We start from the raw sequence: 19,654 nt of genomic DNA on the forward strand, positions 1-19,654 counted from the left end.
CCTATTTACTGTGATAATCAAAGTGCTATTGCTATGACAGGTAATCCAGTTCAACACTCAATGACAAAGCACATCAGCATCAGGTACCACTTCATCAGGGAACATGTGGATGAAGGTACAGTGGAATTGCATTTTGTTCCCACAGATCAACAGTTGGCAGATATCTTCACAAAACCATTATGTGAAGCTACTTTTACAAGATTGGTAAATGAACTTGGAATGGTTTCAGGTTCTTTCTCTAAATCTGCTTAGACTTGTTCTGTGTTATCAGACTTTATGCTCAGTATTTCCAGAATTAATCTCATTGTGTATTATGTGCTTAATTGATAAATGTCTTTAAGTACTGACTGTTGTCTGATATATGTTTCTAAACTCTGATAAGTGATATATCTGTTCTAGTACCTATTCAATCCTATGAGGATAACTGTGCTAGATACTGACCTAGTAGTCTTCAATAAACAAATGATTCCATGGAAGAAGTAATTATTTCAGTGGAAATCTTATGACACTAGCAAATTCTGATAACTGAGCTTAGTTAAGTTCACTTTGTATATCTTATTACTAAGTCACAAATTAGAATAATGCTACTCATCTGTTAAGTTCTGATACTAGTAAAACTGCTGAATGTACTAAGTGCTGATAGACCTCTCTTATCAAAAGAAAAAGCAAAAAGATCAAAGATTAAAATCAGGTACTCCTTTGAGATCTAGAGTAAGGGACGACCCAAGTGCATTGCTGGTATTAAGTAAATATGCATCAGAAAAGCTAAATATTTTCTTGGTGACTTTTCACACTCTATGATTACTGGAGAAATACTCTGAAAATAGCATAAATTCTGATAAACAGTCGTGACTCACTTACACTGAGAAGCCACTGTAAAATAGAATTTCAAAAGATGCATAAAATTAGCACAAAACAGTTGAGGTGGACTCAAGCATAAACTCATTCTTCAGTAGGTTTCAGGACAATGACAGCTCTTTAGCAAAATTTTAGTTATGCCTTATTTCTAAGATATACTGAAGTGAATCAGACTTTACTCTTTGTCTGTTTTTAGCTTAATGCACACACTAATCACTCCATCTGAATGATGAAAATTTCTGTGGTGGTCTATGTTATTTTAGATAAACAGTCATTGTGTCATTATTGCACAAATTCTGAGGACAAGTTCTAAGTTACACGTTCTGATGATTAAGTCCTGACGTCCATAACTCAGAACTTGTATGAGTATTTACTAAGATGGGCATTCCTTTTTCGAGTTAAGAAATTATGTTCTGATGACTGTTAAGTTCTGGTATAGGTCTAAGTTCTGATTTCTCAGTCTAATCCTTTACTTGGCTTCTCTGTGAATAAAATTTGATAACAGTCTCAGTTAGAACTAGAATATGTTGAAGTGGAAGATTAATAGTCACTATGATTAGGATTAATGGTATTCGTACTTGAACAGTCCACTGTTTCTTGTGTCTTGTGCGGTCTAGCCATGCTTCCTCTTTCCAATGACTGTTATTCTTTTTCAAAGTCTAGGGAGACGAGGTAGAATTAATTCTACCTGTCAGCATTAAATATCTTTGCGTCTCTTCGCATTCTCTTGCCTATATAAGCAACCACTTCACATCAGTCTTTCCATCACATTCTTCTCACACACTTATCCTCCTTCTTCTATCAAAAACACAATGGTTCGATACAACATGTTTTTGAACAACCAAACCTTCACAATGGAGCTAAGTTGTGCCGACTGGCAGCAGGAGTGGCATGTAACAGCCATTCCTGAGGAGATCTGGGATTCTGTCCCACAGGAGGTGCTAACTCACCTCCTATTCTTCTATATGGATTACCATCGCCATCTGGAGCGATTGGAGGAGGAAAGGCGGGAAGCTATCCGTCGGCAAGAGCGAATCATACGACTCGCCATCTTGTTCGTCGAAGATAGGAAGAGGAAGATGACTTAATCTCGTCTTCTTCCTGTTCTTCTTCATCCTCAGCTTTGTCAGGCTTCTTAGCTAGGACTAAAGCTGTTGATGTTAGGGTTAGAAGCTTAGGGAAAATCTTGTATTGATGTAATTTCCATTTCATAAATGTATTGACTTGATATATTAATGAAAACTGTTTTTACTTCAAGATTTTGTCTCTGAGTTATTTTATCTTGTGTTGATAAATCGTGATTGATATTCTGATGACCATTTAAATTTTGTTTTTATTTAAGTTCTGATTCTCTGTCAGCACTTATTCATCGAAATTATCTCGGTCATTTTTAACATGATTTATTTTCAGAATATTAATGTTGCAGTGACAAATAATTCAATCAGTGATAACGGGTTAAAATTTGAATTGTTTCCCTTGATAAATGGAACAGTTTTTACTTGAAACTCGGCAAATGGGTAAGTAATGATTACTGTTTTCTCGAGCCCAGTAACTATCCGTTATTACTGCATGTCTGACAGGTGTCCAACGGTAATATTTTTTTGTATAAGTACAGCAGAGAGAAGATTTCTTTAATCTTTTTAATTTCTTCATCTTTTATCTCTCTTCTTACTTTTACTCTCCTTCACTTTACTATTTCCGTTGTTTTCATATAGATATTATATCAAACACCTATCAGGCATACTTAATTCTCAATTTTTTTTTCACATGGCACCAAAGGATTTAATCATTGATGGAGCTAAGTTTGTTCCAAACAACTATGCTGCAATTCTTGATCATGCTGAAGCTCCATCTGAATTGCACTTTGTGCAAGATCTTCTTGCACATAGTGAGGTTGGGTACGCCTTAACTCAGCCTGAATTATTTTCAAGTCAACAAGTTCTGAGGTTCTGGAGGACTGGCATTTTTGATGATGGTGGTAACCGTGGAACTCCCAGTATTATCTTCCAAGTGGGTGATTCATCTTTTGTAGTCACTCCTGGTACAGTACGCAGGGCTTTACATCTTCCAGAGGATTGTACTTTCTCAGTTCCAGAGGACTCAGCCCTTCGAGAGTTAATGGCTGAATTGGGATATGAAAAGAGTCTGATGAAACTTGGACAGTTGAAACGGGCTAATATCAGAAGAGAATGGAGTTTCTTCTTTGATTGCATCACCAAAGCCTTTGGGAACAAATGTTCAAATTTTGATGCTATCCCAATTCTGAGTCAGCACATAGGGTATGCTATTATCCATCAAACTCATTTTGATTTTGCAACTGGAATAATTGGTTTTATTGGGGATAGGATGACAGAGGATAAAGATGTTGTTTATTTTGCTCGATTCTGTCAACTTATTTACACTTACTGTACTGATGAACCTCATTTAGTCAGCACTCAAACCCCACCTTTTAAGGTTGCAAAAAGGTACTTTAATGACCTGGTAAATGCTGATACTAAGAAGAAAGTGGTTAGACCATTACAGATTCCAAGTCTGTGAAACAGATCCTGGTAAATGCTGATCCTGATACTTATAGATCTGTTTACTCTGATGTCCAACCACCTCCAACCACCCAAAATCCATCAACCTCAGTACCTACCTCTCATTCTACTCAACCTACCCTCAGAACTTATCTCAAATCCTATCTCTCCACTTCACAGACTGCTCAACCTTCTTCTTCAGCACCTACTGTGAAGTCTCCATCCTCTAAGCCAAAGAGAACAAAAACTGTTCCTCAAACACCTCAAAAGAGGAGGAGATTTACTTTGAGAGATGAATCAGATTCTGAGGAACAGATTCCTTCTTCAGAACCTGTGGTGATTGAAGCTGAGAAAGCAACTTCTCAGAAGGATTCTGAAAGTGGGGGGTTCTAGGCTTTTCAAGAGGCTTAGACGTATGATAGTTCCTGAAACTCCCAAGGAATCCAAATCAACAAGGAAGTACAAGAAACAGAGGGCACAAAGGCCAGTTTCAGATGATGAGGAAGAAGCAGCTAAGGAAGGGGATCATGAATCTCTGATCTCACAAGGCAAGGAATTTGCTCCAGTCACTTCTTCTCCATCAACTCCATCTCAGGAAGCTGTATCTGACAAGGCTAACTCACCATCTGTGTCTCTTGTTGATCCAGGCACAAGTGCTAAAATTGATATTCAGAACTTGGTTGTGCCTGCAATTCTTTTCTTAGAAGCTCCAACAGCAAATAATCCTTTCACAACACCTGTTACTGATGCTATTCAAGCTCCAGAGTTATCAACAACACCTTCTCTGCATCAAGATGTTGATGATCAGATTTTAGGTGAGCATCAGGATATGGCTGTTGATCAGAACTTAGTCTCAGATCAGCAATTAGAGGATGCTGAAGCCTCCATTGCTACTCACACTGTTGTCTTATCAGAAGATACTGATTTTTTAAGTTCTGATGCTGCAAATGTTGGAGATACTGGTGAAGCTGCTACAACTGTAGATGCTGATGAAGCAGGTCCTTCAGGACTTACTCCTCCACCGACTCTTCCTAAGTCTGAACTGGTAAAGGAGTTTGTTATCAGGGATGCACCAGTGCCTTGGAGTGAAACTCCTGCAGGTCAGGAGTGGACTAAGGAATGGAACTCAGTTTCATGTGTTCCAAATGCTTTACATCTTGCTGAACACCTGACTAAAGCTGATGAAATGTTAAATTCTGATGATTTTAAAACCCAGCTTAGTCACTGCATTGAGTACTAAACATCTACAAGGTCTTCATTCCAATACTCATGCCAAGCTACACAAGATTCAGGAGAACTTTATCAAACAGGAACAAGTTTGGAAAATTGATAAGAAAAAGTTCTTCCAACCTACCATTGACAGGGTTGCTTATATTGAGAAAACTCAAGAGAAACAACAAGCTCAGATTGATCAAATTCTGACAAATCAAGCTTCTCAGCAATCGCAACTTACTGAAATCCAGACCTCAGTGGAACTACTTATCTCTCTTTTATTACCTGCTGATGCCAAAAAGGGGGAGAAGGTAATCAAGTCCAAATGCGCAACCAACAAGACACTGCAAGGAAAGGATGATGGAAAAAGATGACCAAGGAACCTCTGGAATGGGTATGGTCATAGTCACGGTAGAAGGTTTACATCAAGACAACTAGCAGCAGAACAAGTTCTAATACTGGGAAAAGAATAAGTTTGCTGCTGGCTGGTAAAATGATAAGTTCTGATGAACTTCTAGATCTTGATGAGAAATGTCAAGACAGTTATTTCTTCAAGAAAATTCCAGGGATGGACTTGGAAAGTTTAACGGAAGAAGAAGCCAGACTTAAATCAGAGAAAAGTCACATCTAAATCTGAAGCTTCTGGTAAAAAGTTACTTTCAAACCTAAAGGGCATTGTGATCAAAGAAAGGACACATACTGAAGCACTTTGGCTAGATCACAACCACAGATAGATCCAAGATCCAAGGGTAAAGAAAAGGTTGGTGAACCTATCAAGCCTTATGTACCTCCTGAGGAAGAAGAAATTACTGATGGAAAAGATGATCTTGCTCTGACTACAAGAAAAGTTCTTAAAACAACTTCTGACATGGCTCAGTTGTTTAGAGTCAAGAAATTGTAAGTTCTGATATTCAGAAGAAGCAAGTAACCTCTGACAGTGCTCAAGTTAACTTGATATCAGAAATAGATCATAGACACTCCTACAGGATTCACTAAAGCAAAACAGACTCATCTTTGAAGACTACTGCAAGTGGTTTGAAGCAAGAGTAGTACTGGAAAGGAAGCTAGAGATAAAACTGGATTGGGAAGTGCTGATGAAAGAAGAGTACACAACACTACCAATGATCTAACTTCCTTGAGTGAACCAGGTATTGGAGCAAACTCCTGAGAGATTGAATCAACTGGAATCTATACAGATGGTTTACCATACCTACTTGAAAGAATACAATCATGTTGTATTTCATGACAGATGGTAGGGTTTATCATATAAGACAAAATGCCGTTCCTTTGAAGTATTTTGAAGAATTGGAGCATGTACTTTTTCTTACTTCAAGTGGATGACAGAATAACAGAGACTGCTGCAAACTAATTAAAAGAACAGATTCAGAGACAGAAAAGGCTTTATTCTGGTAAGTCTGACAGTAGGATATGTTCCAAAGTACAGAGATCACAATGGTGATATTGTTGATATGAAGCCTAATACTGCACAGATCAGAACGTATCTTGGTATTTAAGGGACTTGAATTCAATCTTGAGTCAGACAAAGCTTATGTCATAAGACTAGATCAGGAGTTAAGAAAAGCTAAGATTAATGATCTCAGAGCTGCAATCTTTCAAACTGGTGAAAATACTGCAGAGCTTAAAGGTGTTAAAAGGAGAATGATTGATGAACTAAGATATGCTGAGAAATGTTTGTTGAAGAACTATCTCAGACAACTCCTGACATCAGAGAGATCAGAAAATGAAGAAGCCAAGTCAAAGATCTACAATGCTTAAATTCTGATATTAACAGATTGAAGTTGTTATCAAAAGTTGAAATTGGTTTAAAAACTTTAAGGACTGTAAGTTGTAGGTATCTAGTCTATTTCTCATACATTTGTACTTAATGTTTCTTTGACATCATCAAATATCTTTTTAAACTTGTATATTTTGTTAATTTACAAGTTGGGGGAGATTGTTAGATATATTTGATAATGTCATGGCTATATGTTTATGTTTAGCTTTCAGTATCTTCTAGTGACAGGATAAATCAGTACTTAACTGTTGATCAGTACTTATACTGAAGATCAGGACTTAAGGATATCCAGTACTTATATTATCAGGAGATAATTGAGCAGAAGATAGATATCAGAACACTTAAGTGCTGAAGGACAATCAGATAAGGACAGTAGCTGATTAAAGGAAAGAAGATCGAGATAAACATAAGAAGAGATATGCATGAAGAAGGAATTCCGTGAAGAATGGAATACTTGGAAGAAAAGATATCTGATTGATATATTTTAGGAAGCAGAATTATATTCCATATCAATTAGCGATTATCTTGTAACTGTGTAGTATATAAACACAGACATAGGGTTTACACTATAAGTGTTATCATTATAGAAAAGATTATTATTGTAACCCTAGCAGCTCTCGTGATATTTGTTCATCACTGAGAGGTAACAGTTCCATACTGTAACAGAGTTTATTGTTTCAATAAAGTTTGTTTTCTGTTACTTAAGTTCTTAAAGTTCGATTTGAGTGTACTATACACTGTATTCACCCCCTCTACAGTGTGTGTGTGACCTAACACTCCTCTTGCATTGCTAAAATCCAATCTGGATCCAAAAGAGCTTCTTCCACTCGCTTAGGTTCCTCCTTGGATAGAAGCAAGCTCCTATACAGACCCATTCATCTTAAGTCCCTCCAGCCCCCTTCTAGTTTGTAACTTTTGATTGTAGCATCACCAATTGATCAGTTCAAAAGGGATGATTTCTTGGTCCATTTCCTTGATCGGTGGTAGGATTAGCCCTGATGAGGTCTGCCTCAAGTAGTGTCATGATGTGAGTAGATAAGACCAATGTTGATTTGTTGAAATCCCCCCTGAGTTGCTGAATCCTTTGAAAGGAATTGGGAGCTCTATCAACTGCTCCCCCCCCCCTAGGTGATTGATTATCCGTTGACATACTGCTGATCACGGATCAGTTCGCTTATGAACTTCAACGGATGATTGCACTTTGTCTTTCAACGGATGCTGCCATGCTTCTTTCAACGGAAAGCTGAATTATGACTTTCAACGGATGCAGCATTCTGTGCATTATCCAAAAGGCAGAGCTCTAAGTTTCTTCTTGAGCATGCCTTCTTCATCATTCTCATCTTCACTATCATCACATATCTCAATATTGTCAAATTTGAGTCCTTCATGATGTCCCTCATCTGGTTAGCCATCAATCTTTTTATTCATCAACACAACATGTACAGATTCCATGACAATGTTGGTTCTTAGATTGTAGACCCTATATGATTTTTCCAGCAGAATAACCAACAAATATTCCTTCATCAGCCTTTGCATCAACTTCCTTTGTGATCAGATTGATTCCTTAAGATGTAGCATTTGCAACCAAAGACATGTAGAAAGTTTAAAGTGGTTTTCTTTATGGAATAATTGATAGGGAGTCATGCATTTTGCTGATTGATTAGAGAAATATTCTGAGTGTAACATGCACAGTTAACAGCCTCAGCCCAAAAATAAGTTGGGAGTTTTGACTCCTCAAGCATTGTCCTTGCAGCTTCAATTAGTGATCTGTTCTTCCTTTCCACCACACCATTTTGTTGTGGAGTTCTTGGAGCTGAGAACTCATGCATGATCCCACTTTTCCTTCACAGAACATCTTCATGGTTGAATTCTTGAACTCAGTTCCATTGTCACTCCAATATTCCTTACTTTGAAATCAGGATGATTGTTGACTTGCTTGATATGATTGATGATGATTTCACTAGCTTCTCCTTTGATTCCAAGAAAATAAACCCATAAATACTTTGAGAAATCATCTACAATCACTAGGCAGTATCTTTTCCTTGAAAATTGACAATACATTGACTGGTCCAAAAGATCCATGTGTAGAAGTTGCAGGTGTTCATCAATTGCAGATTCAAGCATTCTTACTGAATGGATAACTTTCTTTGCTTTTCCTTTCTGACAAGCATAAACAGTCCCATCCCTTGTGATTCCACTAGAGGGCATTCCTCTACTAAGTCCTTGTTTGACTAGATCATTCATTGTCCTTGAATTTCAAATGGGACAGCTTCTTGTGCCATAGCAACTTTCAACCGGGAACTGGCTTTGCTGAGAAGACAAGTTAATGGATTCTGCATCTGTAGCAGAGTTGAAATCAGCTAAGTACACATTCCCTTTTCTAAACTCCAGTTAGAACCACTTTATTGTCCTTTTACTTGTGACAATACAGGCTTCAGAATTGAAGGAAACAGTATTCCCTCTGTCACATAGTTGACTGATGCTCAATAAATTGTGTTTGAGACCATCAACCAATGCAACTTCATCAATGATGACATTTTCTCTTGAAATCAAGCCATATCCCATAGTGAATCCTTTGCTGTCATCTCCAAAGGTTATGCTAGGGCCAGCTCTCTCCTTAAACTCTGTGAGCAGGGTGAAATCTCCTGTCATGTGTCTTGAACAACCACTGTCCAGGTACCATAGATTCCTTCTTTGTCCCTGCACACAACAAAATCAATCAAGTTGATTTTGGTACCCAAGTTTCCTTGGGTCCACCCTTATTAGTCTTTTTCCTAGACTTCATTCCTCCTGCATCTTTTGACTTAGTTAACTTTGGGTCAACCTTGGTCTCAGATGTGGTTGGTTGAAGTGTAGGGTTAGTCACAGAATCATTTAACACATTTGATTGAATTTGATAAGGCATATGTTAGCAAGCATGTTATTCCACATAGGCATACTATATGGCATTTGAGGCCATACTAAATGCAGTAAAATAAGGATTGTTAATGTATGGCATGTTTGCAAAATGTGCATGGGGATTCTGGTGAGACATAACAGGCATAGCATGCATAGATGACATAGACATTTTAGGTATGGAGGGGATTTGAAGGCATGGGAGATTTTTAATAGATTTGCAATTATCAGATAGGTGATTAACACTTTTACAATGCACACAGCTTTTTCTAGGAGCATACCTATCAGGTGTGTAATTGTTGTGTTTATTAATCCCTACCTTCCCATTTCTTTTAGATTTTCTTTTAGTTTCCTTCTTATCCTCAACCAACTTAAGTCGATCTTTTAGCTGATCTAAAGTCATATGTCCTATATTCACCTTACTAACATCTCTGGATGTGCTAGCTCCTCTTTGACAAAGTTCTTGAGAGTTGAATCATTCTTTTTATTTTTAAAAGAACTTGCCTGTTTTTAATTGATGAGCCTTCAACGGATGCTCCTTTTCTTCCTTCAACGGATAACTTTCATCATCCGTTGATTCCACATCCGTTGATAATCCATCAAATAATTCTAACTTCTTTTTGTTTTTCTTCCAGGCATCCTCACAGAATGATTCAATTCCCTGGACCTTTGCAATCTGAACACTGACATCCCTAGATATTTTCCAGGCCTTGATTACCCTCTTGCTCACTTTCTAACTGTTTAGAAAGAATTTCCACTTTCTTAACAGCCTCTGCTAGTTCACTCTCAACAGTCAGGCATTTAAGTTTTATCTTTTCAAGCTCAATTACCTGATCCTCTAACACAGCATTCCTATCACTTAAAAACACATTATTCTCCTTGATCCTAGTATTTTCTTTTGCTAGAGATTTAAGGGAAACACGCAAATGATATAATTCATTGGTCATATCATTTATGGCTTCATTGCATTCATGTTTAGAGAGCTGAGAGAGATCAGTAGTAATTACCTGGTTGCTTGATGAACTAGTTTCATTTTCATCAGAATTTGCCATCAGGGCTAGGTTGACATATTCCACATCATCATCTTCGTCTGCCCCATCTGCTGCCCAATCATCTTGAGTGAGAAATGCTCTTTCCTTTTGTTTGAGCAAATCAAAATACTTCTTTTTGTAATCAACTTGCTCAATTTCTTTTTCTCAGAATTTGGCTTCCTACACTCACTTGCAAAGTGTCCACTAATGCCACAGTTGTAACATTTGAACTTTGATTTGTCCACCATGTTTTTGTTTGGCTTAGTGAACTTTGTGTTTTTCCTGAACTTCATCTTTGCAAACCTCCTTGACAGAAAGGCCAAATGTTCTTCAATATCATCAGATTCATCCTGACTGGAATTGTCTTCATCCTCAGCAACTTGCTCTTTACCCTTGCTTGATTCTGATTTGCTTGTGCCAACTTTGAGACTTGGCATTGTCTTCTCCTCATTCCTGGCTTCCATCTTCTCACAGTCAGCTACAAGAGCAACAGTTCCTCCTTTTCTCTTTCCCTTTTCCAACAGCTCATCCTGCTCCATTTCAAGTTCATAAGTCTTCAAAATTCCATATAATCTTTCAAGTGTGAAGTTCTTATAATCTTGAGAGTTTCTCAAGGAGACAGTCATGGGCTTCCATTCCTTTGGCAGAGACCTAAGAAATTTTAAGTTGGAATCCTTGACTTGGTACACTCTACCATACAGCTTCAATCCATTCAACAGTTTCTGAAACCTGTTGAAGGTATCATTTAATGATTCACCTTCTTCAAAGTGAAAATATTCATACTGTTGAATAAGAAGCTGCATTTTGTTCTCTCTGACCTACTCAGTACCTTCACAGATGCTTTGTACAGTGTCCCAAACTTCCTTTGCAGTTTGGCAATTGATGACATTGTCAAACATATCTTGATCTAAGCCATTAACAAAATGTTCATGGCTCTCTTATCCTTGCGGATTTCTTCCATGTCTTCAATAGTCCATTCTGCTCTTGGCTTGGGAATAGACTGTCCAACAGCAACTGTTGCAGTAGCAGCTGTGGCTACCTTGTGAGGGATGTGAGGACCATTTTCAATACAGTTAATGTAGCTTTCATCTTGAGAAAGAAGATGTAAATGCATCTTTACTTTCCAGTGATGATAATTATCCTTTTCCAGGACTGGAATCTTTACACCAATATCCTTCCTATTCATGATGGTAACAGGAGAGTTCTTCTGTGCACTCATGATGTTAGCAGAATATATCTTAAACTCTTTATATGTTAAGAGCTTGCTCTGATACCAATTGTTATTCCCAGTGGACTAACAATGAGATTTACAGAAGGGGGTTGAATGTAAATCTCAAAACTTTTTCAAGTTTTGAGCAGTTTGTAAGGCTAAGTGTTTGAGTGATCAAATGTGTGTGAATTGCTTGGAGCTGATGCAGACAGATATATATTCAAACACAAATGTAATGAACACAAAGAACTTAAAAACTTTTCTGGTGGATTTGTTGTTCCACCAGAGATGTGTTATTTCAGAAAATCTGTGATTCAAAATTAAATCACAGCTGCTTCCTAGTACAAACTAGATGATTTTCTCTCTTGATATTTCTAAACAGCTCAGGGAAAATTCACATCTAATTACTAGCTACTACTTGGTTTATATATCACCAAGTTTACAAGTGAAGACAAAGATAAAGTACAATAAGAAAATAGTTCTCCACTTATTTCTATTCCATTTTATCCAGTGTAATATGGAATTATCTGTTGACTTTCCATTTTGAACCAGACTAAAAACGGCTGCTTTTTCTACTGTTCCTGAAATAGGCTACCACATCTCTGTCAATCCATGTGCCTCTGTCAGCTTTGTTAACTGTCACTATCAACTGCTATGAGACTGAGCATCCGTTGAAGCTTTCATCCGTTGATGGCTTTATCCGTTGATGCTTTAGCAGTTGAGGCTTTATCCGTTGAAGCACTTATCCGTTGATGGATATTATCCGTTGAAGCATTAGAGACATCCGTTGAAGCTTTGTTTCTTATCCGTTGAAGGTCTTCAATATCCGTTGACACTTCTTCACTTATACAAAATTACAAGGCATGAAATATTACAATTAGCCCTCCTATTTGTACATCCATTAGTAGTCAACATGACTGATTATTTCCTAACAACATCTAAGAATTACAGCTTGAAACCAGAGAGAGAAATGTGCTATATACCAAACTTATTGCTAAGTAAGGCTACTCCTTCAACGGATAGCCAAGATGGTCTTATCCGTTGAGGCTACAAACACTAGATTTCTACTTAAGTGTTTTGCTTAACTTATCATCAAACTAATACACATATTCCTAACAGAAATCAAAACTTGGATTATTGTTAAAAAAATACTCAAAATTTGACTACATGACTCGGCCGAAAAACATCATCACCTTCTACGTTTAGTAAATTTAAATTACAACCTCGTAGAGAATATCTTATCAATAATGTGAATATTTTAATATCTTATCTTAATATAAATTAATGTATTTGGGTCTTGATAGAATCAAATCAATTGATTATTTGTATTAAATTACTAAATTCACTGGTAGCGTAATTGTTTTTGGGAGTTGTCCCGGTTTTAAAAATATCGAAATTTGATATAAGATCTCACGAGATTTATTAAACCTACGATGATATATTAAATATATCTTTTTTCATTTTTCACTTGAAAAAACTAGCCTTTTAAAAAGAATTCTTTTAGATAAGCAATATTAATTGATCAAAAACATATTATACAAATATTTTGAATTATTTTAATATTTTAAATTATACAAATAAAGTTATATCTTTACTATATTTTAGCATTTGATACAAGGGAATTTACCAAAATACTATTTTTTATAAAAATATTTATAAAATACGGACACAGGTTGTATATGTGGTTGCATATGAGGTGAATAGTTGCATATGAGGTTGATCCGTATTTTGCAAATATTTTCTGCAACTTGGGTATTTATGCAAAATTCCTTGATTCAATGCATTTTATACTATTTAAAGGGAAAAAATTATATATTGTTCAATAATTTGAAAGAATTAACCGGTTCAACTTATACTTATAAAACTTTATCGAATTGAAAAATATTAATTTTAGGAGAATAGTATACAATGTTATCAAACTATTATATGAAGAAATATTAGAGTCATAATTAAAGAAACTTAAAAACAGTTTAAATAACGATATAATTACAATTTTTCCTTCGAGTTCTTGAAAAAAATAATGAATATCAATAATAAATCTTTACAATTTATAATTTAATTTTATGTTACAACCATGATTGGTACTCGATTGTGTATAAAATAGTTATGGATTGTTTGCCAGTGATAATGTGAATATCGTATATACGTTATTGCAATTTATTTATTACATAATTTTAATTTTTGAATAATTATAAATGCTTATTATTTAAGTAATCAATTGCATCAGTAAATGTTAATAATGAATATAAATGTACATAAATCATATATTTAGGATATAAATAATTGAAATCATCATAATTTACTAAGAAATGTAACATATGATAATTTACATGATGACACATACACATATAACTTAATCTAACCTTCTATAGTAATGTAAATAAAAAAAATAACATTTTTTCATACATACATAAGTTGAATTTCAAAAATAACATTTTTTTTATTAAAATCAACTTTTATATGACAGTATTGTAATTTTACATTATTGTATATTATGATTGCAAGTCATTCTGACTTCAGTTATGTATTTTTTATCTTTTTAAATTGCGTAAGTTAGTTGTGAACTCAGCTGTACATATAGTTTATTTAAATAAAATTCAAATTTTTTGGTCAACTTTATATTGAACATATATGTTTATTTTTAGCTTTTTTTTAAAACATAATGACGACATTCTACGGAGTAAGTTTAATCGTTTCATTTTAAACGTACATCGACTATCCTGTTTATAATTATTCATTAGATACAAATTATACAGCACAAACAAGAATATATATATTTTGTTTAATGAGTTATATTAGAAACGTTGTGTAATTTGGTAATGTATTGTATAAAAATAATACATGTTGTTAAAGAATCAACTTATATTTAATATACGTTAGACATTGTACAACATATACAAATAAAAAAACAACTAAGAACATTATAATTGCATGACACATAAAAAAATTTAGAAATGACCCGTGCCTCGCACGGGTTATTATGCTAGGTTATATATCCTAATTCAAGATTCGCCATATTAATTATCCATATTCAAATACTCCTTTTTCGGCATATTAATTATGTGCTCATTTACGAAATAGTAAAATAAGTAACTTATGAATAAGTGACTTGTAAGTGATAAAATTAATGTTTAAAAGTTGTATAAGTGTTTGAATAATCTTACTTATAAGTCTGATTTATTTTCTTTACTAAAATGAACTAAAATAAATATTTTTTTAAATATAATTTTCTTGATTCATGAATTTTAAGTTAGATCAACATTTAAAAATATATATTTTAAAGCTAAAGTTAATAAAAAAAATGAAAATCAAAATAAGTTTTGAAAAAAATACGTCATTAATAATATTCAACTTATCGACTCATAAGTTGAAAATTTGACTTATAAATTACACGGACAAATACTCGTCGATAAGTTATTACGGATTTATAAGTGAATAAGTCCACTTATAAGATTAGCCATCCTTATTCAAGATTCAGCATACATATAGATAATCATGGGGTGGCATGACCCACATAAAAATAAGGATCCTAAATAAGAGAATATTCTTTATTTTCATATTTCAAACCAAAAATGATTAGGTGTCCTAGATTGAATTGAATACTTGTTAGGAATATGTGTATTAGTTTGATGATAAGTTAAGCAAAATACTTAAGTAGAAATCTAGTATTTGTAGCCTCAACGGATAAGACCATCTTGGCTATCCGTTGAAGGAGTAGCTTTACTTAGCAATAAGTTTAGTATTGTAGCACATTTCACTCTCTGGTTTCAAGCTGTAATTCTTAGACGTTGTTAGGAAATGATCAGTCATGTTGACTACTAATGGATGTACAAATAGGAGGGCTAAGTGTAAATATTTCATGCCTTGTAATTTTGTATAAGTGAAGAAGTGTCAACGGATATTGAAGACCTTCAATGGATAAGAAACAAAGCTTCAACGGATGTCTCTAATGCTTCAACGGATAATATCCATCAACGGATAAGTGCTTCAACGGATAAAGACTTCAACTGATAATGCATCAACGGATAAAGCTTCAACGGATAAAGCCTCAACGGATAAGGCATCAACGGATGAAAGCTTCAACGGATGCTTAGTTCATTAGCAGTTGATAGTGACAATTCACAAGCTGACAGAGGCAGATGGGTTGACAGAGACATAATGGAATGTGGAAGCCTCTAGGAGGAATCAAGAAAATACAGCATTTCCATTCTGATGCAAACAAAGAAGTATTCAAAGATTTACAGATTATCCTAGATTACATTGGATAGAGAAATGAAGAAGAAACATGTGAAGAATCTTTTCAATTGTATTTTACAGTTTGTCTTCACTTGTAAACTTGGTGATATATAAACCAAGTAGCAGCTAGTAAGTAGATATGAATTTTCCTTGAGCTGTTTAGAAATATCAAAAGAGAAAATCATCTAGTTTGTACTAGGAAGCAGCTGTGATTTAATTCTTTGAATCACAGATTTTCTGAAATAACACATCTCTGGTGGAACAACAAATCCACCAGAAAAGTTTTTAAGTTCTTTGTGCTCATTACATTTGTGTTTGAATATATATATGTCTGCATCAGCTTCAAGCAATTCACACACATTTGATCACTCAAACACTTAGCCTTAGAAACTGCTCAAAACTTGAAAAAGTTTTGAGATTTACATTCAACCCCCCTTCTGTAAATCTCATTGTTAGTCCACTGGGAATAACAATTGGTATCAGAGCAAGCTCTTAACATACAAAGAGTTTAAAGATCTATTCTGCTAACATCATGAGTGCACAGAAGAATCCTCCTGCTAACATCATGAGTAGGAAGGATATTGGTATAAAGATCCCAGTCCTGGAAAAAGATAATTATCATCACTGGAAAGTGAAGATGCATTTACATCTTCTTTCTCAAGATGAAAGCTACATCAACTGTATTGAAAATGGTCCTCACATCCCTCACAAAGTAGCCACAGCTGCTACTGCAACAGTTGCTGTTGGACAGTCCATTCCCAAGCCAAAAGCAGAATGGACTATTGAAGACATGGAAGAAATCCGCAAGGATAAGAGAGCCATGAACATTTTGTTTAATGGCTTAGATCAAGATATGTTTGACAATGTCATCAATAGCCAAACTGCAAAGGAAGTTTGGGATACTGTACAAATCATCTGTGAAGGTACTGAGCAGGTCAGAGAGAACAAGATGCAGCTTCTTATTCAACAGTATGAATATTTTCACTTTGAAGAAGGTGAATCATTAAATGATACCTTCAACAGGTTTCAGAAACTGTTGAATGGATTGAAGCTGTATGGTAGAGTGTACCAAGTCAAGGATTCCAACTTAAAATTTCTTAGGTCTCTGCCAAAGGAGTGGAAGCCCATGACTGTCTCTTTGAGAAATTCTCAAGATTATAAGAACTTCACACTTGAAAAATTATATGGAATTCTGAAGACTTATGAACTTGAAATGGAGCAGGATGAGCTGTTAGAAAAGGGAAAGAGAAAAGGAGGAACAGTTACTCTTGTAGTTGACAGTGAGAAGATGGAAGCCAGGAATGAGGAGAAGATAATGCCAAGTCTGAAAATTGGCACAAGCAAATCAGAATCAAGCAAGGGTAAAGAGCAAGTTACTGAGGATGAAGACAATTCCAGTCAGGATGAATCTGATGATATTGAAGAACATTTGGCCTTTCTGTCCAGGAGGTTTGCAAAAATGAAGTTCAGGAAAAACACAAAGTTTACTAAGCCAAACAAAAACATGGTGGACAAATCAAAGTTCAAATGTTACAACTGTGGCATTAGTGGACACTTTGCAAGTGAGTGTAGGAAGCCAAATTCTGAGAAAAAGAAATTTGAGCAAGTTGATTACAAAAAGAAGTATTTTGATTTGCTCAAACAAAAGGAAAGAGCTTTTCTCACTCAAGATGATTGGGCAGCAGATGGGGTAAATGAAGATGATGATGTGGAATATGTCAACCTAGCCCTGATGGCTAATTCTGATGAAAATGAAACCAGTTCATCAAGCAACCAGGTAATTACTACTGATCTCTCTCAGCTTTCTAAACATGAATGCAATGAAGCCATAAATGATATGACCAATGAATTATATCATTTGCGTGTTTCCCTTAAATCACTAGCAAAAGAAAACACTAGGATCAAGGAGAATAATGTGTTTTTAAGTGATAGGAATGCTATGTTAGAGGATCAGGTAATTGAGCTTGAAAAGATAAAACTTAAATGCTTGACTGTTGAGAGTGAACTAGCAGAAGCTGTTAAGAAAGTAGAAATTCTTTCTACACAGTTAGAAAGTGAGCAAGAGGTAATCAAGGCCTGGAAAACATCTAGGGATGTTAGTGTTCAGATTGCAAAGGTTCAGGGAATTGAATCATTCTGTGAGGAAGCCTGGAAGAAAAACAAAAAGGAGTTAGAATTAATTGATGGATTGTCAACGGATGTGGAATCAACGGATGATGAATGTTATCCGTTGAAGGAAGAAAAGGAGTGTAATAACCCCAATTTTTGGGAAATTTTTGAAACCCTTATGAATAGTGTTTTTGCTGAATGAGAAAACTTTTCATGCCACACTATGTAGGGGTTCTGATATGGATATTCTGAGATTTTATTAGTACTTTATATGGGATATAAGTGTATGTAAAGATCGTCAGAATCCAAATCCGAACACTTTGATTTTTCCCGGAAATACACTAGATACGGAAAGATTTGAGAAAAAGGTAACAGGATAAAAAGGATTTAAATTAAAGGATTATAGGAGAGGATCATAAAAGGAATATAATATATTGAGAAAGGTTAAGGGAACCTAAGTAATAAGATCCCGGGTATGATCCCTCAAACGATAAACGAAAATGAAAGTTAAGCGAACCGTATAACAGATCAGCGGTCATTAGGCAAACGATTAGGAAGTTAATCAAAGGGATTAGTGGGAATGATGTCATCCAACCAATAGAAAGAGGACAAGGAAGGGAGAATGACATCATGAGGATGACACAAGCATGACATGGGAAGGAAGGAGGTGTGGTGACTTTTTAACCACACAAAACCAAGGGCAACTAGGTAATTCACTAAAGCAAACAACAAAAATCAACCAACCAAGCAAATCATTTCATTTCACCAAACAAAACACAAAAATCTCTCTTCTTCTTCTTCAAAGCTCTCGGGTGCATTTCTTAAAATTTGAAGATCCAAGCTCCACCACTTACTATTTAGCAAGGTAATTATCTAAGCTTCCCCATGGATAGTTACATACTTCCTATAAGTTTAAGCTTCTAATTCCAAGCCAATCTTTTTCTATAAATCATGAAAGAAGATGGTGAATAGTGTTTTCAAGAACTAAAATTTGTGTTCTTGAAGTTTTGTTTAGATTAAGCTTGGATAAGGGCTTTAAAGGTGATTCCAAGCCATTCTCTTGATTCTCCACTCTCCAAGGAAGGTATAAACTACAAACCCTAGATTTAGTTTTGAGTAATTAGGATTGAATGTGTTTGATATAGCATATGTGAAGCATGATGCTTGAATGGTTGAAGTTTGGTTGAGTTTGTAGAGATTAGTTGGTTTTGTTGCATTGTTGGAGTTGTAAATCTTGGTAATTAGTTAAAGAACCTAAGTAAAGCTTTTAGTTCATGTGAGGAATAAGTATAAATGGTTAATGTGGATTTGTTGGGGCTGTTATGATGTGGTTTGGAGGGATATTGGTTGTATGATTGATTTGGGGTTGATTTGTGGTTGGTATTGAATGGTTTAAAATTGGGAAAACGCGTAAACATAGCCGTCGTAACGTCCGATTTTCTTTAGACTGTTTTTGTGCATAACATTAGGACCCGAGAACCCCCTGCTAGATTATGACCATTGCCATGTCTAGATAGCTCATGTTACGAGCTTCGTTTTGATATGTAGTTCGTTCGATTCCGATGCACGGTTTAGGAGAAACGACCGTTTCAAGTAACGGCGTTTCGCGAACGAAACTTTTCCCCTCGCCTTACTTTGAAACATAGGTTAAAGACCAAAAAGGGTTAATTAATGTATGAAACATTATGGTAAGTGTGTTAGGCAGTTGGGAAGACACTCGCGAAGGAATCGCTTTAAAACTCGTAAAGGTTAAATTATTAAAAATGGTGGAGCCGAGGGTACCCGAGTG

At 35.4% G+C, this 19,654-nt stretch overlaps 1 long non-coding RNA gene across 1 annotated transcript in view; it reads right to left on the reverse strand.

Annotated features, from left to right (window-relative positions):
- LOC141706147 (uncharacterized) overlaps window positions 1-19,654 on the reverse strand; it is an 83,052-nt gene that overhangs the window by 14,400 nt on the left and 48,998 nt on the right. The window lies entirely within an intron of this gene.

Source organism: Apium graveolens, chromosome 2 (assembly GCF_009905375.1).
Source record: "Apium graveolens cultivar Ventura chromosome 2, ASM990537v1, whole genome shotgun sequence".
NCBI lineage: Eukaryota > Viridiplantae > Streptophyta > Magnoliopsida > Apiales > Apiaceae > Apium > Apium graveolens.